This window comes from Pinus tabuliformis, chromosome 4_1, assembly GCF_031772625.1.
Source record: "Pinus tabuliformis cultivar Carrire ecotype Pingquan chromosome 4_1, CPIR1, whole genome shotgun sequence".
In the NCBI taxonomy this organism is placed as follows: Eukaryota; Viridiplantae; Streptophyta; class Pinopsida; order Pinales; family Pinaceae; genus Pinus; species Pinus tabuliformis.
The window spans coordinates 779,056,145-779,079,142 of NC_142303.1; positions in this window are offsets into that span (position 1 = coordinate 779,056,145).

Below are 22,998 nucleotides of genomic sequence, written 5' to 3' on the forward strand. Positions count from 1 at the left end.
CCCATCATATGCTACTATGAAGAGCATGTTATGTTAAATAGTTATTGAACTATGTTAAATCATATATATATATATATATATATATATATATATATATATATATATATATATATATATATGAAATATTATAGTTATACTTAAATATATGTAGTTATGTTGTATATAGTTCTGTTACATGATATATATATATATATATAGAGAGAGAGAGAGAGAGAGAGAGATAGTTATGTTATGTCATAGCTATCGAGTTATGTTGTGTGTGTGTGTGTCTCATGTCGTAGTTATTTAGAGTTATTTTAAATGTATATATAGTTATGTTATATCATATTTATCGAGTTATGTTAAATATATATGTTTCTATATAGTTAAACATGTTAAATGATATATATATATATATATATATATATATATATATATATATATATATATATATATATATATATATATATATAATTTAATAAACAAAGATTTACCATGAGAAACCATATTCATCATATTAATCTCAAGCTTCTAATTTATTTATTTATTTTTTATAGTTTGGCTTCTTTCTCTTTTGGAGGTACTTTGGGCATATTTTTGGTCAAATTTCTTCAAAATTTAAAATGCATTTTAAATAATAAAAAAATCAACCTTTTTTGAAAATTCATTTTACTAAATTCCTAAGAAAAAGATTTATAACCTAAAATAAATAGAAAGTATAGTTTACCACTCAAAATCAAGAAAAAATCATAATATAACCTAAAATAAATATAAAGTATAGTTTACCACTCAAAATCAAGAAAAAATCATAATAAATAGGCTACTGTTGTAGTTATTGAAAAGTTATACAATGAAATGAAAAAAAAATAAAACCTAAATTACAGTTCTTTTTTGTTGTTTTCAAGGGTTTCTTCGTAGCTTTTTGTAACTTTCATGGTTGTATTTTGTTGTTTTTGTGGTTTTTGTATGACGATTTTTTATTTCAAATTAATTTGTTTTATTTTTTAGGAAAATAAATAAAAGAGATAAAAAATGATAGGAAACTTACCTTAGCTTGAGCCTTTAAACATTGGTAGGGTTGTTGGGAAGTTGGGTTGAGCTCCTCCATCATTGAAAAACCCTTGTTCGATACTAAAACCTTTGGTCAAGCTCGGAAACCCTTGGTCGAGCTCCTTCTCCCTCAAGGTCTGCACATAATGCATTGCACATACCATAATAGGGTTTTTAATAAGACTTAATGGCTTTATCGATCCCTGAAGGTTGATCGATCCCTAAAAATCGATCAAGGGTTTTCCCATAGCTCGATCTAAGATTTGTTTTAACCCTTCATGGATCTATCTCTTAGCCCTCAAGTAGCTTTATCAAGTTCTTAAAAGTGGTTCAATTGAGTGCTTAAAATGGCTTGATCAAGCTCTCTTTAACCACCTAAATGTGCCCTACCTTTGCCAAAATATGTAACCCAACTCCATGCACTCACCCTAGAATGTATCTCTAATTTTTCATGCCCAAATTTAGAGATCAATAGGGTAGATTTATCAAAACCCCAAGAAAAATAATAGTGTAGGTCAATTTCAATAGGAAAAAGGACATAGTCAACTAAACTACTTCACTCCAACAGTAAGTTCTCTTACTAAGAAGAAACCTGAAATATCTAGTAAGGAGTTTAAATTTTCACAAGCTTCATGCTCTACACCAATAGAAACTTCATTTCCTGAAGACCTAATTAGTGCACGGTTCCACTATGAAGAGTTAATTTTTCCTAACTCCCCTAAAGTACCTTTAGAAGAAGAGAACATGCCCCAGCAAGAGGTGGCCCATGAGGCGAAGGAAGAGGAAACTACCTTCATATTCCCTATCATAGAGTCATATGAGAAAACTAAAATGAATAACATTCCTCACTCATCTCTTCCAAACTTTCATGTTTTATACAAGGAAGACCTTGACACCTTCCTCTTTGATTTTGAAGTACTCTGAAGGAGTTATGATTATGTTATAGATACTAAAAAAATTGGAATTATTTCCTACCACACTCAATGATTTTGTCTTACACTAGTTCATGAGTCTTAAAAAGGGTGGCATTCACACTTGGAGTTAGATGAAGTGACAATCCCTAGAGAAGTAATAATATTAGCTGAATTGGTTGAATCCCCATTGTTAAGTACCTCACTGATCGGGAGGTCACAAGGTCAATTCTCCTCGACGCCCTTGGGGTTAGACCTTGCTAGTCTAACTGACAGGCTTTAAAATATTCCCTTCGGGGTTGATCTGCCTAGATTTTTTGTGGATGTAGCAGGCACCCCATGAACCACCCATAAAAAAAATAAAAAATAAAATAAATAAATAAATAAATAAAATAAAATAAAATAAAATTACTACAAGGATCAAGAAAGAAGGAAAGAAGTCTTCAAGATAACACAGAATGATGACAAAAGTCTTCAATATTATGTAAAAAGGTTTAACTACAATTTCCATAGAGAAATGATTTTATAAATAAACTTTGGCTCCTAAGACACTACATGTCCTTTTATTAAGAGGAATTCAATATGAATGCATTGAACTCTTCAACTTGATGAGAGGAGGATATGTCTCTCAACAACCCTATGATGTCATCATTAATCTATTCCAAATCTATTCTAGGGTTACTTCTATTTATGGTAAAGGATAAATAAATGTATTAACAAGAGTTGGAAATATTGCTTGTTACATCCTATTTTTCACACTCTATGTCATGGAGAGAAACCCTAATCCTTTAATCTGACTTATTGGGATGAGTGCATCCTTTCCCATCTTGGTTTTTCATGTTTGTGAGGCCATCACTCCCATAGGATTTTTAACTTGACGTCAATCACTCCCTTGTAGTGGAAAAACCTAACACCTGGGTACTGTACTTTACTTTTCCATGGTAGCGATGTAAGTGAATTTTCTAGAATATGTCAATCCCAAGGAGATCCATCCGACCCACTTGTGCATGACTTGGTTGAGTGTAAATTATGTGTAATTTTCATAACTTATCATGGCCCTAAGTGTCTAGATGCATACTCCTACGTCTTAGAAAATCCTATATAATGAGACCCTCTCGATGGGAGAGGGGAAGGATATAGAGATTATTGCTTAGTTATGCTAGTGGATTTCTAACAAAACTTCCTTTGCATATGAGGTGAGACCAACCTTGCTTTGATTCAATGGAAGATTCATGCCAAGGATTGAGGAGGAGAGAATCTATACAACAAGGTATAATGTGAATCTTACATTAATCAATAAAATACTTCATGAGTTCTCCCCCATATGTTTATGTATTTTCATATATATATGGATTTGATTATTGCTTCTACATGATGACCTACCCTTTGTAGAGGAAAAAACATTGTTTATTTCTTGGTTCTTGTGTGTAGGTGCTTGCTTCAAAGACCTAGGAGCAATAGCTTCAAATGGAAGCATGATCTCCAAGGTTATCTTTAGTATCCACAATATTCACTAACCTGTGAGGGATCAAGTATGCATCACTAATCTAATTAAATAATATGTTTAGTATATACTTTCTTTGAATCTTGATATTTCATATATAATATACCGCACTCTGTCTTATCAAATCTAAGGGAAATCTTAGGGGAACAATAGCTCCTTGCCTTCTGAGCATTTCTTTAGGTAATAGAACTAGCGACTTTGCTAAGGAGTCAAATACATAGTTTTTTATTTCTCTTTCCTTGGCATTGAATTTTGATTTCTTCCAGATGGATCGTAAAAACAATGAAATTGAGGCTCTCCACTGTCAAGTGGAGAATATACCAATGAAAATCCAAGAAGCGTGATGATAGCTTGTAGAAGGAAATGTAAACGTTGAATTAGTAGATACAATGCTAGTGGATTCCCCTCATAATGAATGAACGAGTATTGTAAAACAATGTTCCTCTCTGGCCAATTATATAGCTATAAACATGATAATAGGAAGTTTGTACTAACATGCTTTTGTGAATAGGACGCAGAACATCCTAGCAAATTTTCTATTGTCATAGAATCTGGTCTTTTAAATGATGTAACTCTGTTAAATTGGCAACTAGGGCCAAACTCCATGTGGGTTGGCTTATTTATGGCAGTGATATTTTTATTGGATCCCTCTCGTCGAGAGGTGTAGGATTGATCCTAAGATCATCCGATTCCGATAAGTATTTATGGAGATATGAATTTATTTTGATTATGTAATTATCATCAAGCCGACCAGCTCTTATGTAGGCTCTAGAAGCCCAACCGACGTGTCTATTCATCATCCTCATTGTGGTATAAATAGATGAGGATTTGATATCATTCACACACTTATTCTTGATGTGATCTCCTCTCCACGTGTTGGGTTTTTGGAGAAGGAGAGTCACAAAAAGAATACGCTGTCCTTGTTTGATGATGCCCTAGCCAACGTATGCTGATCCAACACAGGGATAAGGAGACTCCTTCAACGTAGTCATGAAGACACTTATACACACTCAAATTATGCTCTAACTCATTGCTAAGAAGAGGACTATTACAAAGTCAAATGATGCTCTAATACACAGTCAAATGATGCTTGCGCCATATCTTGTGTCCTCTTGTCTTGGCTTGTCTTCTGCGATTTTATATTTATGTTCTATCTGCAGTTTATTGTAATGTTGATGTGATTGCTAACTATGAAAATTTAAATAAATTTCTCTAGCATAGAACATACCATAACTTAACATGGTATCAGAGCTGAGGTGAAGACAATGCCCAAGCAAGAGTGAAAGAGCAATCACTGAAGACAGTTGGGACAAGACAAAAGGATCAATGGGTTCCTCATAATTCACCTAGGGTGAAGTCAAAGCAGAGAATGTTATCAAAATGGCGCAGTGGAAGATTCTGATGGTCCATCTTAAGATCACTTCATTGGAAAGTTTAGATCTAAGGGTGGAAGGAAAGGCGGATGCCTTGTTGAAATAAGTTCGGCCGTTATGCGAAGGAGTGGCAGAGACACATCTCTTGATGAAGATAACAATCATACCTGGGACATCCTCAATGATCAAAAGAATGACTGGTAATGCAGGTCATCAAGGAAATGGTTGACTCTTCCACGAAATCAAGGAACACCAAAATCTCTTTTATATACCTGATCGAACCTGGTTACAGGGTGGCACTTATCGATGGAAAGGTACATGTTTGAAAATAGATCTTTTAAAGATGTTTTTGAGTTCAGGGTTGTATCAAGTTACAGGAAGTCCATTGGGGACCATGTCCTTTGACTCAACTCCGGAGGTCTGTGATTCAGATGGTCACTAGGATGCCTGAATTCAAAAAGAAGCATGAAGGTACATGTTTGAAATGTACCGAAGGAAAATATTATAAGGGGACCATTCCCCTCTTACAGCAGGTCCATAGGCTTGGAACAACCCAAGGAGTTTGAGACTCATGATCAGGAATCTCATGTATACAGGTGGAAGAAAGCCCTTTATGGCTTGAAGCAAATCACCTCAGGCGTAGTATGAGAGGATTGATATCTGTCTAATGCAGTTGAGATTCACTAGGAGTGAAACCGATCCAAAACCATTACTCGAAGGTTGTGGATGCTAAACCTCTCGTACTGGCACCTATGTCTGACAGGTGCAGACCCTCTCATTTATAGGAGACAGAGGGAGTTGGATTCTGAATGTGGGAAGATAAGTTGCAAGCCTGTGACTACCTCGAGGATCTTAACTTTCAAGAAGTTATATGGTAGTGATGTCAGACCTGATTTGGGAATGCCTTTGAAATTCATAAACTCATTCGCATTGATGTTCTTGGAGTACCTCCGTTCAGACATGTGTTGCAGTTAGCATGGTGAGCTCATATTTGGTTGAGCCTCATTGGATTGGTGCCAAGAATCTTCTGAATTGAGATACACTGCCGAAAATATGAAACCACATGATTATTCGAATGATGAGTGGGCAGGCAGTGTGGAGGATCACTAGAGCACTTTTCAGTGTTGGTTCTCTTTGGATTCTACTTCAATGTAGGAAGCAGAAGTCGGTCACTATAAGTACTGCCAAGACCGAATACATGGCTATGAGTATGATCTCGTATGAAGCTGCATGGTTGTGGAATTTCTTATGTTAGTTGTTTTTCTCTGTGACAACCAGAGGTGTGGTTCGATTATTAAGGAATCCGGTATTCGACAATTGCTCCAGCAAACAGACATCAAATACTTCCTTATCTGGGATATGGAAAGTCGATGAGCAAGGAGGCTCCATCACACTGAGATGATATACAGGTCGCTAAAGCCCCGGGGGAAAGATCAAATTTGTGACTTTCCCGAATGACTTGGAGTCATCAAGAGACCTTTGTAAAAGGGTTCTGCATGTTGCATACATTGAGCTCTGGGAGCTCTGGGGGGCTTGCAGTTCTACTGGAGCAACATACGACCACAAGGTGACTCACCCTCCCCTGGTGGTGCGCACTGGAACAAGATGATTCGCTCTCTTGTGGGACAAGATGATTCACTCTCTTGTGGAACAGGATGATTTGCTCTCCTGTGTAGCAGGATTGATGTGTTCTCCTGTGAGGCCTGGATTGATGTGTTCTCCATGGCGGCCTGGATTGATGTGTTCTCCATGGCGATTGTAGCAGGATTGATGTGTTCTCCTGTGAGGACAGGATTGATTAAGTTCTCCTGTCGAGGCATCCTACCCATGCAGTCTGGGACTCATGGGAAGTACCTCGCATCTTATCAATGAGCAGGGAAATGAAGTTAGGGACCATAGTAGTACCGATGGACGCATCGTTGTATCTACCGTACTCCCTACGCTAGTATGTACTCCATTGATCTGGGATTAATGATACTGGTCTGGGACCAGTGGTAGGAGTTGTATGACGTTGACTTTGGGTCGGCTGAGACTGGTCTGGGACCCGTGGTATATACTCCGAGACTGACTTCGTGTCAGTGCAGGATTGGTCTGGGACCAGTGAGAGTCGTACATACTATGATGCTGACTTTGGGTCGGTTGAGACTGGTCTGGGACCAGTGTTACGCACTCTGAGTCTGACTTTGGGTCAGTGGAGAATGGTATGAGACATTCTCGATCAATTCTTCTTCTTCATAGTTCAGCAGAGCTGAGCAGAGTAGAGCTAGCAGAACCAGCAGCGCTGAGCAGAGCTGAGCTGAGCAGAGCTAGCAGAGCCAACAGAGCTGAGCAGAGCAGAGCTAGCAGAGCCAACAGAGCTGAGCAGAGCAGAGCCAGCAGAGCTGAGCAAAGCAGAGCTGAGCCAACAGAGCTGAGCAAAGCAAAGAAGAGCTAGCAGAGCCAACAGAGCTGAGCAGAGCAGAGCTAGCAGAGCCAGCAGAGTTGAGTAGAGCAAAGCAAAGCCAGCAGAGCTGAGCAGAGTAGAGCAGAGCCAACAGAGCTGAGCAAAGATGGGCAGAGCAGTGCAGGGCACTGATGGCAGAGATAGTACAGTCGTACATATGGATCAGCAGATGGAGTTCTCCCTAGTTGAGAGGGAGTGTTAAATTGGCAACTAGGGCCAAAATCCATGTGGGTTGGCTTATTTATGGTAGCTGATATTTTTATTGGATCCCTCTCGTCGAGAGGTGTAGGATTAGATCATCCGATTATGATAAGTATTTATGGAGATATGAATTTATTTTGATTATGTAATTATCATCAAGCCGACCAGCTCTTATGTAGGCTCTAGAAGCCCAACCGACGTGTCTATTCATCATCCTCATTGTGGTATAAATAGATGAGGATTTGATATCATTCACACACTTATTCTTGATGTGATCTCCTCTCCACGTGTTGGGTTTTTGGAGAAGGAGAGTCACAAAAAGAATACGTTGTCCTTGTTTGATGATGCCCTAGCCAACGTATGCTGATCCAACACAGGGACAAGGAGACTCCTTCAACGTAGTCATGAAGACACATATACACAGTCAAATGATGCTCTAACTCATTGCTAAGAAGAGGACTATTACGCTGCACACAGAAACTCTCTTATATGCTATTGATGGTAACGTTGTTCATGGAGCCCTAGCCGCAGTAAGCCACAGGCTTATGGGGATGCAAACAGTAATCTTTTTGGAACGTTGTCTCATATGCAACCCGCAGTTATATCTAGTAACTATACGCAGCTCATACACATAGTTCAGGAAGCATGATATGTTGTTCATACACGCAGTTCAAGAAGCATGATACGTTGTTCAATACGTTGTTCATGCAACCCTATACGCTGTTAATAGAGACACATATACAGTAGCAAACAATGAGGATATTACGCTGTCCAGGAAGCAGTTTATACGCAGGTCATGAAGGTCCCTATCCGCTGTAAGTGGAGACACCTTATCCACCGTAAATGAAGACACCATATACGCAGACAAATGGAGATGTATGAGGTGCAGTCATCTACGAATTGGGCCAAGGTAACAAAGCCACAGTCATGATAACCTAGCCGCAGTAAGCAGCAGGAAGATGATCTACATACGCTGTAATGGGAGTCAATCATACGCTGTAATAAAGAATCTATACACACAGCGTGGACAGTCTATACGTTGTCATTACACGCAGCAATGGAAACTCTTTATACACAGCCGCAGTGATGAAGAGGAATCACTGTAAAGGCATGAAGCCGCAGAGAGCCGCAGTCAGGCAAAGTCATAGTCAAATGGAGTTACAATCAAGGTCATGGAGCCATAGTGAGTTCAGTCTCCTCGGATGGATTAAGGAACTAAAGCCTATCCATTCTCGGCATGGCAATCTTGATATGAGAAGGAGCAGTTCTGATTTTGGTGGCAGTCGTATAGCAGACTTGTTATAGTCTTGCTATAAGAATTCAATGAGAAGATCCTTGGCATACGTATCATCACTGCAATCAGATCTAGCTCAACATGTTTCGAAGAAGTGGCAAGGACAACATGATGATGAATGAGATCATGATGTATGGGCAACATAATGTAGATCATGGGCAGCATGATGTATGGGCTGCACAGTGATGCATGAGATCAAGAGCAGCATGATGATGCATGATGCAGCATGATGCATATGCAGTGGTGCAGCTTGAGAACCTGATGTAGGATGATGATAGGTGAAGGAGTCACCTTGGAGGATCAGTTGAAGCAGAATGTCTTCAACTGATCTCATCGTTATAGGAGATGATCTATGCTCAGATCTAGACAAGTCAAAGTGTTGACTTCTGTTGTAAATGTACTCTCTCTCTCTTTCTCTGCTGAACTTTGAAGATAAAAGAAGATTTGATCAAAGGGTTTCCCCACACATTGTGGGGTTTGTCCCTGGCTCGCGCCATATCTTGTGTCCTCTTGTCTTGGCTTGTCTTCTGCGATTTTATATTTATGTTCTATCTGCAGTTTATTGTAATGTTGATGTGATTGCTAACTATGAAAATTTAAATAAATTGCTCTAACATAGAACATACCATAACTTAACAAACTCTCCTAGTTTTTGTTTCGTTTCGGGCACATATTTTATAAAAATTATTTCCCATTATTATAAAAAAATAATTTCTTTCTATTGCATAGATTTTATCTGTTCATTATGACCTTTTCTAGTTTTTTTTCAAGCCATATCCATACCTTATCTCCTAGATATGAGCTTTTCTTTTTTGAAATCTTGTTTTATGCAAGGAAGATTTAGGGTCTAATATTCATAGATGGGTTAATTTTCCTTGCTTTTTCAAAACAAATAAACACCAATTTCGATTTTTTCTAAAAATGATTCACCCAAATTTTACAATATAAAAATATCTTACCTGAAAAATCACAAACATTTTTATAGAGTATATAAAATCATCATAAATTTTAATATTTTTACAAAAATATTTCCAAACATTTTATAGTTTGCATAGTAGGGACTAGTAACATTCCCAAGTTTTCTAAACTTTAAGATAAGTTTCCATCTTTCAAATTTTACAGCACTTAGTCACTCCCAGTTAGTAGTGCACAGGGCAACTAGTATATAGGTTTCCCTCTTTGTGGGGGATATGGAGCCTGTAGGGTGCATAAAAAAGGGTTGCTAAGTGCAAAAAACACTCATTTTTCATGATATTTTTCTAGGTTTTTCTTGTGAACCTTTGGAAGTATATTATTTTCAGATATACCATTGGGAGACTATGTTTTGATGGAATTTTTCAAGAATATTTTCATACCATAAAGAGGAAAAAGGAAAATTGCTTTTCGCAAAGGTTCCTATTGCAGATACTTTTAACGGTGATTAGATCTGCATCTTTTTGTATACAAATTATATATATGTTGTATGACTATGGAATGGTTATTTATACTTTATATATAATCCAAAGATCTCTTATATTAAGAAATTTGTCTTGATTACAACATTTCTTTATGAGTTGAAGGTTGTGTTTTTGGATTGATCACTTCTAGCAGCAATTTATCCTTCTATTATTTATATGACAATCAGAACAAGATATAAGTTGTTTAGTGAGTATTTGTGACTTTCATGATTGCTTGAGTTGTGAATAAATAAAATTGGTATGGCTTCTTAGGTATTCTTTTCCTTTGTCTAGTGTTTGGATTATTTTCTCACATAGGTCATTCTAGATTTGTGTTCATTGTCTACCTGCATTAAACTGTGAATTGAAAGTTTCTTTGACTTTGAGCTTGCTATTTGTCTAAGTGTGATTAGTCATAGTTCATGATTTTTCTTTGCAAATCCTTAGTTTTGAGCTTTCGAGTGTTTGTTGGTGCTCTTGTTTTGCAATTGTTTAATATTTTTTACTTTTATATTACAAGTTATTTTATGGATCCATTGTTTTATGAATTTGGTGAATTTTATAGTGATCACTAAGAGTAAATGTAAGGTTTTATTTTTCTCTTGTAGAAAGTAAAATATCTCCTCTTCCCTTCCTTAAATAGTTAATCAAATTGGAAATAAAAAAATTCACTTCATTTAGCTTGGGTTAAGATTAATATTGAGTCTTTTTCACACCATCTCAGTTAATGCACTCCATACCCTTCAGTGATTAACAATTATAAAATAAAGCATAATAAAATTTATTAAACATTTTTTGGTTATAGAAAACCAAGAGTATCATATGGTTGTATATCCTTGGAGTAGGATTTGGAGAGAAAACTCTTCAAGGCTATCAAAATGAAACTAGATCTACTAGAGAGTGTAAATCCATTTTCACATCAGATCCTTATTGGAAAGATCCTCTCACATAGTAGTTAAGCACATGATTGCATCATGAATCTTTGGAGTGACATCCCCACTTTCAGACTACTAGTTTTCATGAATTATATTCATTATAAGGGAATTTCTTTGAGAGGCATATGACTTTCTTTGAGAAATATCTAAGGAAATTTTATAATTAGTTACCCTACCTACATGTATGGTACCGATCACATGTGTTACCTTGGTTATTTTATTGTGAAGTGATATCCTTAGTGGCATATATTGTAGGGCTCTTACCTATATGACCATGGGTGGGACATCCCCATGATACCCGAGGTAGATGTCAATCACCATATCAATGCTCTCTGAGGGTGATTCTCAACCCCATCGAGGTCACTTGCACAGATTAAGGATGATATAGGGAGGTTGTGGTAACTTCTTCTTTTTTCCTTCATTACTCCAAGGTAATTGGTGGTTTTATTTCCTCAAGAGTCTTGGCTTCTAGGAGGTACCTTTCTAATTAGTTTGCATGTTGAATCTCTTAGGGAATTTATGGTGCATGTTGTTTGGTCTAATTCAGTTGGCAATATGGTTATTTAGCATTTAATTTAATAAATAATAAGAATATATTCAATGTGAATGACTAAACTATCCATCATTATCGAATACATTTAAACCTTTCTCCTGAGGAGGAGGGTCCACCATCTAGAAGACATAATATAGCTCTAGTATCGAAGGAAGTAGATCAAACCCGAGTTGGGGGACTAACCTTAGTTATGGGGGGAAGAATTGGTCACTATTGAAGTTATAGAAGAAATTCTTCCACCACATGTCAACCCACCTTTAACTAACCCTCTTGACCTTGTACTTGTACACTTGAGTGCCTCTTTTTTTAAACCTTTTTCCTTGTTTTATCATCCCACGTATAGTAAGAGTAGAGCGTATACAAAGGGGGAAATGGGTCCATAAACACCATCCACATTGAGAGTGTCTTTTATTATTTCATCTGTACCAATGATTATTGTGATAGGACGCACTACATCAATTTTGACAACACTTCTGTCCTCAAAATGGGGCATCCCATTGGTTGCTTCTGCAACCCTAACAAGTATTCTAAGTTTTTTTTGTGTCCCTCCCTCTACTTAGATTTTTGTTTGGAATGGGAGAAAACTTCATTCAACCCACAAATGTTTGGTGTCTTATACCTAGTTCATTTATCGCTAAGGTCACTATCTCTATATAGGCTACTCATATTTGACAAACAAGTTGGGGGATATACATTTGTCGTTAGTCTGTCCAGGGTAAATCTTACTTTCAAGGGAACCTTTAATCCTTAGGATACTTCTTTGTTTGGAGGAACACCAATATCTAGAGGTTTTTAATATTTTATAGGGGCAATTTTACCTAGGGATAATATCCCCATTAGTACCACTATGTCCATGACTTTTCAAACTTATAATGGCGTTTTTCATCAAGAGGACTTCCTTCTAGTAGTCACTCTTTAGGGAGTTCCTTTTTCTCTTTGGGAAATCCCCTTGGGGAAATTCATCCTATCACTAAAATGGATAGTCAAGGACCTAAGAATGTTGGTTCTAGTCAATCTTTTGGTCAAACCTCATCTTCTTAAAACTTTGGGATGGGGGAGCTACAAGGTCCATTCGGTGGTCCTTATCTACGTTTGAATCCATTCAATCAACATTGGCTTCCATTTCTAACATCTCTTATTTTTCCAAACTTGGAAAATTTAACAAATAATCCCACTTGCCTTAATCCTCGGTGGCCTCCATTGCCTGCCAAATTATCGCCTAAAACTTCCAAGTTTGAAGTAAATTCAAGATGGAACCCAACCACACATATTATCACCTATCATTTATGGTGCTCTTCTAATTCCTTTGTGGTATATTATATGAGGTTATTTCCCTTCCAAAAAACCCTAACTGAAGATATCGCCAAAATGGTATATTGAGTTAGATAAGGGATCCTATAGTGACAATGTTATTAGATACCAAGACAATACTAACAAGGGATGGTGAATCAATATTGTGAGAATTTTAACAATTTTTTTGTTAAGTTAAAAGGAATGGGATAGGAATTATTGTTATAATCGTTGGAAATATTTCCCGTTTTCCTGCAGTGATCTTCCCAGATATTTCTCATGGGGATCCCTTAGAAAATTCCAAGGAAGAACATCCAAGGTGAGATGTCTCATGGACCCTCTTCTCAATTTTTATCAAGCAACATGTCCATCCATTGAGGCCCCAACACTTTCCACTTGTGTGCTAGGCTATTACTCTATGCTTGTGCCAACTCACTTATTCATGGTCAACTGTTTTCGCATACCCCACTTATGTGGCTTCATGGTAAAGGGGGGAGTGGTTGCTCTTTTAACAAGGACCATTGATCATATGATCAACAGTTTGGGAAATCCAACTCATTGAGGACCCCCCTATTGTGGTTTCGTTTTAAAGGGGGCAGGGCGTCGACCTTTATCAAGGACCATCGATCACACAATCGGTGAATTGGGTAATCCATCTTATCACGAAATCCCCTTTTGTTTAACCCTTGGGTGGGAATGGGCCCCTTAATTTTCTCCAAAGAGTTGTAGGTGACATGTGGCACGCAATCTACTGACAAAATTTCCCACAATTTAATTGTCGTTCTAGTAACTCCCCCACCAAAATTTTTCCATACTTAGCGCCAACTAAATCCTTAGTGCCAATTTACCTCTGCAACTTGGGATTTTTGTCAACTAAATTTTACTGGCCACAACTTTGGATACAAAGGGTCATTTGCAGACTTCCATATACTATTGGAAAGCTCTTTTCGAGCTCTATCAATCTAAGCAATTTGAAAGAGCTATTCAGATGATCTTCTAAACTAAAAATGGCTCCAAAGGCTCTACTCTTTGATCAATCATCTTACACCCATCTTTTCCTTGGCCAACAATGAAAACTTAATTCTAACATTCTCCCCCTTTCGTATTGATGGCAACACTAAAAACACAATCATAAAATAAAAGTGTACTTTATATAATTCTTCTATGTTTTCTACTCCTCCCCCTTTGCTTGACTTCTCCCCCTTTGACATTTAATGGAAAATGAAATAATGTGCTCCCCTTGCAAACAATCTCCCCCTATCTTGTTGATCTTGTCAACCTCGCAACTTCCTTTAGATATGTTGAGTTCTTGCCAGTTGTCTTTCTTCCTCTTGAGTAAGATCTTGTGGAGGGAGGTAAGAGGAACTACTCCCAATATTTGGAGACATTTGGGGAAATATTCAATTACTTGTTATTTTGGAGGTACATACTCTAACTAGAAAATCTGATTTGCAAATTTCTCTTTGAGGAAATGGTAGTTAGTTGGAATATTCTTTGTCCTTGAATGGAAAACAAGGTTCTTGAAAATTCTTATTGCACTTGTATTATCACAAATGATTGGTATAGGCTGTTCATATTTCACTTGCACATCTTATAAAGTCTACTTTATCCATGATAGTTTAGTGCAACAAGAAGATGATGGTATATATCCTACCCCAATAGTAGAGAGATAAATTGAAGCTTGCTTCTTACTCAACCATGAAAAAAGACATTCACCAAGAAATAAAGCACCACCATTAGTACTTGTTTGGTCATCTACATCACCTTCCCAATTACCATCTGTAAAATAGTTATTGAAACATCTTTACCTCTAGGTATTGGACAAATATTTTTCCCTATGGCTAGGAGGGTCAACAAGAGAAAACATACTAAAAAATGCATAAATAAACCCATAAAAACCATCTACGAAAAATAACCTAAATAAAGCACACAATTGGAAATAAACCAATTTGTTGACAAAAAACAAACAACAAATGAAACCACAAACTACTTCTAACACAACATGCCACACATGTTGCAAAAATATAACACTAAAATCTTGATTCTTTACTAACATGGACAAAATTTACACATTATATAGGCCATGGCAGGGAGTCTACACAACCTCCAAGATCTCCCTACACAACATAAAAAACCTATGCAGCACTCTCGAACCAAAATATAGACTTGAATCACCATAAACCCCCTAATAACCCTAATTTTTTTCTAATGCATGGAGGGAATATTTTAATATTTTAATAAAAATATCTAGTAATATCTTGTCCTTCCATTAGATTCAATCATATGGAAGTTTAAATTCACATGTACATATTACATTTCAACATTCAATTATTACTTCAACTCGAATAGGCCCCTAACACAAATCCTAACTCATCCCAAGATAGTTGCAGGTAGACATCCATGCTTACTTTTGTTGTCACTACACAATCCCAAGTCACTTCTAAATGTTGAATTGCAGGCTTCTCCCTAATATCTCCTCTACTCTACTCTCCCTCTTGGCATGCTTCTTCCTTTTTCTATGGGCATCCCTATCTCCTGCTGGTAAGACCCCATATCTTCTCTACTCTTCTAGGTGTCCCAACCTCTTCTCATAAGACCCTGCTCTCTTCTTCTATACTCTATTGTATTGTAGTTTGCATCCATTTCTCTATTGCTCTCCCTTATTCCACTTTCCATGTTCATTATATCTGCTCAAATACTTTGTCCTCTATCACTTGTCTGTGTTGTTGCATATATGCCTCTGCTCATTTAGGGTCTTTGTTATAAAACTATTTCTCTGCATCTCTTGCTATTTTGGGACAGTTGGAAAAGTGGGACAGTTGGAAAAGCAATGTGCTAGTTGATTTTCATAGGACTAGCTAGTGACACTGGTGGTGGTCTTAATAAAGACTACCCATATACTCTATCCAAAATTTTAAATATGTGTTGCATGGTTTCTTTATATACTGAAAATCATAAAAGAATAATTAAAAAAAACATAGGCTACTACATTTTTTTTAAAGGGTTGCAAAAATAGGTATTTGTAACAAACTTTAAAATTGTTGGGTTCTTCCTGGGCTATGAGTCCCCCAACACAATTCGTTTCCAAATCCCTAAACATGAAATTAAGCTCAATGCTCTAACAGTGTTATTCATTTTTCCACTGCACACTGGTCGCTAACACCCTCTTCTCCATGTGCACGGCCTACTAACTATGTACTCTCTGAACCACCACCATAGTGAGATTTAGCCCTGCCACCATACCCACAGTTTCCATCATCACAAATTTCACCGTAACTACCACTGCCATTGCCATTTCCTCTAGAACATGTTGGGTAAACTGTGATGCACCTCCCATCAAGCATCTCATGTACCATTTCCTTCATTGTGTTCTTCTCCACCATCTTCAGAAAAAAATCATCTTCATCACCTTCTTCCCCCAATTTTTCCTTATTGTTATCATCCTCAACATCATTTTCCTTATCACATTCATCTACATCTTTACTCTTCACTGCTACCAATATTTTGATGGTGTTAGTAACCTTAAGATACATGTCAGGCCCATCAATGAAGTGAGCATCTATAACATGCTTACTTATTTATTTAGAAGAAGCCTCTACTGTAGGGGATATTTCAACCTATTCTTCCGACCTAGTATTGGTTCCAATCAACTAAGTTGCATGTGTGCCAATAATATAATAACTAAAACCAACCTTCATTTCCGAGTTAAATTTCTCAAGAACCTTATCTCCATGGACATTTATCTTCTTTAAGAAAATAATAGATACCAGCAAAGCATCAGCTGCCTTTTGCATCTAAGATTTAGAAGAAAACATAAAGTCCAATGGAAACGATAAATTTGTTGGGTATAAGCCCCACAATGAGTCTCAAACCCATCATCACCATAGAAAAAGCTTCAAAAACCTAGTTGAAAACATGATTATTATGTAGAAAATTCAAGGGTTGTGCTTGATTCCATTCAGAAGACAAAACAAAGCTTCAAAGAACCACAAAAACACCAGTTACATCATTTCCCATAGCTGAAATAGACCAAAAGAAATCAATCTGAATAGCATATTTTCATCCACTGCATTAATGATGTTTCTCATTGCTTGCTCACCATCAACGATAACATAGTTGGATTGCCTAGAAATACCACCAACATAACTTCCTACATATCATCCTCTTTCCCTACCACTAGAAGGAAAATTGTATTTTTTAAGAGTATGGTTGTTCCACTCTGCATTATAGTGGAGAAATTGTTCATATGCCTACACAATAATGTATTGGTTTCATGCACTCTTTTTCACTACACAAACTTTCCTCCATAGCACAGACTTGTCACTGTTGTGCAGTCTCTATCAGTGGTGTTCATGCTCAAGACAGAGAGCATTATTGGTTCTACTATTTCTAGTTGTGATGAATGTATTAGCCACTAAAAATAACATATTTTACCTTTTTCTTATTCAATAATTTCTCCACAACAAAATGTCCCCTCACATTCTCACCCACAGAAAAAGTGATCCAAAATTCCCTGTCATCAAAGTGAAGAACAGACACTAACATCAACAGATAAATACATATAATATAAAAATTTATAATTTTGGGACTGAGATGGGTACAATGTCAAATTTATTGGTCAATTTCACTAACAAATACCCATCGCTTTCCTTTTTTACACATTTTGGATCATAGGCTCCTTCTAATGTATGGCATTGACTATGGTGTTAACCACCAAAAACCCAAAAAAGCTTCAGCCACAAAGTTAATGATTTTACACTCTTATTGAAGCCACAGGCTGGTCAGTCCCATAACCTCTGTCTAACCGCAAGCTCAACCACAGATATTCTCTCCACCATTGTTGCCACCTGACTAATGAGGGGAATTAGGCAAATTCTACTTAATGAATGAAATCTTCCCATCTAGTAGGTTGATGCATACAATACATACATAACATATCTTCTAAGAACTGGTTCACTCTTTAAGTTTGTTCATTTGATTGAAGATGATGGTTTGTGATGAAATTTAATTGAGTGCCCAAACTTGTGAATAATGTTCTCCAGAAATTAGAGGTGAATTTTGGGTCCCTATCCGAGACAACCACCCGAGGTGTCCCGTGCAATTTAAAGATTTCTCTCATGAACACTTCTACCACTTGAGTAGTTTTAAAAGTATATTGAACTGGGATGAAATATGTAGCCTTTGTAAATCTGTAAACCACCACCATTATAGCACCATGTTGTTTCCAAGTTTGAGGAAAACCAATGATAAAATCTAGGGAAATATCTTCCCATTTCCACTTAGGTATAAGTAGGGACTTAACAATCGAGTAGGGTGTTGATGTTCTATTTTTACTAATTGACACTCATATAATTTTGCTAAATATTCTTCCACCTCCCTTTCCATTCCCGGCCAAAAGAATTCCTTCCTTAAGGAGGTGATCAGTTTTTAGTACCTAGTGTGTCCTGCATAGGGTTTTTGGTGGTATTCATTCATAATAATTTTCTTAAACTCTCCCTAATCAAGTACATACATTTTCATTTGGTAGTATAATAGCCCCTCATCATTAATGCTGTAGTCTACCCATTTACTCAGGTCTGTTTTGTTTTTCAAATTTTGGCATATCATTTCATACCTCAGATCTGCATTTGTTGCCAATATTATTATTTTCGGTAGATCTGTCTCACTTTTGCTGACAGAAATTTCAATAATTTGCTTTAGTCTTTGCCTCAAGGAATATGCAAGCTTATTTTACTTACCTCTATTATGATTAATTTCAAACTCATACTCACTTAGGAAAGTCATCCACCTGGCTTGCCTAAGATTTAGTCAGTTTCGTTGAAGAAGAACTTGAGACTTATATGGTCTGTGACCAGAGTAAACTTCCTTCCAATCAAGTAGTGCCTCCACATTTTGAGGGCATGGATTACCACTACCAATTCTAAATCATAAATTGAATAATTCTTCTCATTATCCTTTATTTTTTGTGACTCGTATGCTACTACATGGCCTTAGTGCATTAAGACTCCCCCTAATCATTCCAAACATGCGCCTATGCAAACCACAAAGTCATTTTTTAAATCTACTATCTTTAATATCGATGTCACTATAAGAAAATTTTTCAGTTTCTCAAAGCTCTCTTATCATTATGGGGTCCATTCAAACTTCACTCCCTTTTTTCGTAGGGAGGTTATGAGATGGGTCAGTTTTGGGAATCCCTCTATAGACTGGTGTTAGTAACAAGTTATCCCCATAAATTATCTAACGTCAACAACATCTTTTGGGACCATCCACTGCAATATAGCCTTCACTTTTTCTGGATCTACTGCGAAACTACATGGCCCAATTATAGTATTTTTCTATGGTAGAATTCACACTTGGAAATTTTTGCATAAAGTTGATTACTGCCTGCAAGTATTGTTTATGCTCCTCAACAGTTTTGGAATATATCAGTATGTTTTCAATAAAGACTGATAAAAATTTATTGAGTAATTTTCTAAATATGTCATTCATCAGGTACATGGACGTGGATGGTGCGTACATGAGCCCAAATGGAAACATTGTGAACTCGTAATTCCCGTATCAATTTCTGAATGTTGTTTTTGGTATGTCCTCATAAATTCTTCATTGGTGGTATCCTATATGAGATCTATCTTGCAAACATAGTTTCTCCCTTAATTTAATCAAAAATATCATCAATCCTCAGCAGGGGATATTTTTTCGTAACTGTTAATTTATTTAACTTTTTATAGTCTACACATAGCCTAAAAGTTCCATCTTTATTTTTAACGAAAAGAACTAGTGCCTCTCAAGGGGATACACTAGGTCTTAATATCATTTTGTTAATAGCTCATGTAATTAGATTTTCCATTCCATCAATTCTGGTACTATCATTCGATAAGGAGCTTTGGATATTGGTGCAGCTCCAGGTACAAGTTCTATAGGAAAATCTAAATCTCTTTTGGGTGACATACCTGAAATTTATTTTGGGAACACATCAGAAAAATGTTTAATCATTTCCAATTCCTCTAACTTTGTAGTTTTATTTTTTGTATGGTCTTCCAACTTGATGGCGAACAACTAAAAACCCCTCCTTCCTAATTTCTTTAGTTTTAGAGTTGATATTCGTCATAATGACACAGGCCTATAAATTCCTTTAATAATTTTCATTTTTCCATGATCTACCACATAAGTGACAATTTTTTCCAGTAAATTTCCAAGAGCTCTATGCCCTTCCAGTCATTCCATGCCTATCAGCACGTCATAGGAACCCAATGGTTATATATTCATACTAATAGAATTTGGTTTTCCATCTATTTCAATTGAGTAGTACTTAATCCTATTGGAAACCCTCCTTTTTTCTCTTGTGGCTAGTTGTACTAACAAAGGATGCTTATATTTTTTAGTTACCAATATACAATTTTCTACAAGTTTAGGACTAACATAGCTCAATCTAGCTCATGGGTCAATTAATATTGAAACGGACTAGTTACATATTTTGCCTTCAACTTCCACCATTTAGACTGGTGTTTCACTTGATGTTCTTCCAATGCTGCATAGTGGGATTTTCTGGGCTACATCATTCTCAATGGAGGTTTCCTGTAAGTTCTAAACTTTTTGTATACATATTGGGTTGTAAGGACAATTTTGCAGCAGGTGTGTTTCCCCGCAACCCCAACATTTCAAGGGCTCTTTATCTTTCCTATTAGTTCCCTTGTCAAGTTCTGTTTCCTTTGACCCCATTTGATTTTGTACCTGAGATCTTTGGATTAGAGGAAATTTCTCCCTAAAAGTTGCCTCCAAAGAAAAATAATAAAATAATAGGAAAACAATAAAATAAGAGTTATGAGAAAACTACTTTTTTCATTCTATTTTATGCTTATCTCCTTATACATTTACTCAAATTTCAAGTGTATACACTCGTTGGATGCGGAATTCCAATGGAATTAAATTCCACATCCAATGTGTACCCATTATGCATACTTTTGAGAAGATCAACATTGATAAAATTTGAAGATACATTGAAAAAACGTGTTGAACACATTTTTTAGTGTATCTTCATGTTTCATCAATGTGGGTCTTCTAAAAAGTATGCATAATGGGTACTCATTGGATGTGAAATTTTATTCTACATCCAATGAGTGTCTACACTTAAAATTTGAGTAAACTGTTGAAAATGGCAACAAGAAATGCTAAAAATAGAAGTGCTAAAAATAGCACTGCTAAAAATAGCAGTTTGGGTACCAGTGCTGGATTGAGCAATAGGGAATGAAAAATGGAAGTGCTAAAAATAACATTCTATTTTTAGCAGTTCAGGATGGATTCCTATTTTTAGTCAGCCCCTGGACTAAAATAGGAAGTAAAATTCGAATTTTAACTTAACAGCTGTTTGAATAAATTAATTAATTCACCATGAGTTAATTGATTGTGAAAAATCAAACATGAAGTTTATGTGAGGACATGCAACAATTTCTCTATTAATTGAGGAATTTATCCATCAGTTAAAGAGATAAGGATGAGTTCTAATTTTAGATGTAATTAGTTGGCTCAGGTAACTGAGTCAAGTCCAGTTATAATTGATATAAACAGTTTGTTTAAATTAAGTAAGTTCAGTTAGTTAATGCATGCTTGCATATACTATTGCACTTCAGATAACTAAAGATTCTCTCATGAATAACTCATGCATGTTAGTTCAGACAGAGATCCAATTGAGGTCAAAGAAGGGAAAATGTACTATAAGTTAGATGAATATTTTTCCTATAAAAGAAGCTCATCCATGATGAGGATTTATCTCCTCCAGGACTACGTAGTTGGATCAGAGGTTAGTGAGTGTGTGAAGAGGCCAATTCACACAAGTGGTTGCACTGGACCCCAATTAGAACTGCACAAAGAAATAGGAGGCTTGGAGGGCAGACCAGAGGTTAGATAAAGGCCTTTGACTATCTAGGAACAACAAAGGTATTGTAGAGAGATCAGGATAGCTTTTGAGCTGATTCTTTTTGTGAATACTGGTTATTTTCCACTTGTATGATAATACAGAGATGGGGTTTTAGGCTGGTGCCTTCCCCTGGTTATATCTTATGTGTTATGTGTGATTGATTCCTTCTTATCAGTTATATGTGTTCTTATTGATGTTGCTCAAATTGATTAAGCTTCTGCTGAATTGATTGTAGAAGTAGATCAAATATTTTGCTTTAGTATATTGCATTATCAGGTGACCTACAGGTGGGAATTTCTACATGGTATCAGAGCTAGCTGATTTGTAGAAAAATTCTACATGGTATCAGAGCTAGTTGTTCTGTAAAAAATTCTGCATAAACCTATAAAGAGATCAACCAAAAGTACAACTTAAAAAGTAGTTCTTTTTATTTTCGCTCCAAAATATTTACATGTACCTCTTTTTAAATTTAAATGATTTTGATTAGTTTACATATTATGTATGTGAAAATTTCATGGGCACTTTTACACTGAAATTTCCTATAATGAGCTTGACCATTACTTTTGTGGGAATTCTAACTTGATCCCCCATTGTTGTTCTATTTCAATGGATCATTATTTACTCCTTTATTATTCATTTGTGCTTGGTCCTTTTTTTTTCCATTCCAATATTTGGAGTTATCATTCCTTTGTTTTGCTTGCTGGTAACAAAAAGTTTCTCTTTGAATTGCCTCATCCATTGTTTTTAGATTGTCATAGTCTATGCACTTCTTGAAAGAGGATCGAAGACAGCTTATAAACTGCTGAAATTATTCCTTTTCTTCCTTAATATATTAAACATACCTCAGCTTATAAACCACTAAATTTTACCTTTTCTTCCTTAATATATGGCACATACTGCAATAAGTGGGTAAATCTTGGTATCAACTCATCCATGGTCTTTTGTCACAGCTTTAAGTCATGAAATGCTTTTGCATGGCCTTCAAACTAGCGTTCATTCATGTACTTTTCTTTAAATAATCATTGGAACTCGTCCCAATAGAGCTCCTTTTCTTCCAAGTTGTGCATTGTGTGGACTTATTCCCACTATATTGAATCCTTTCCATGTAACTG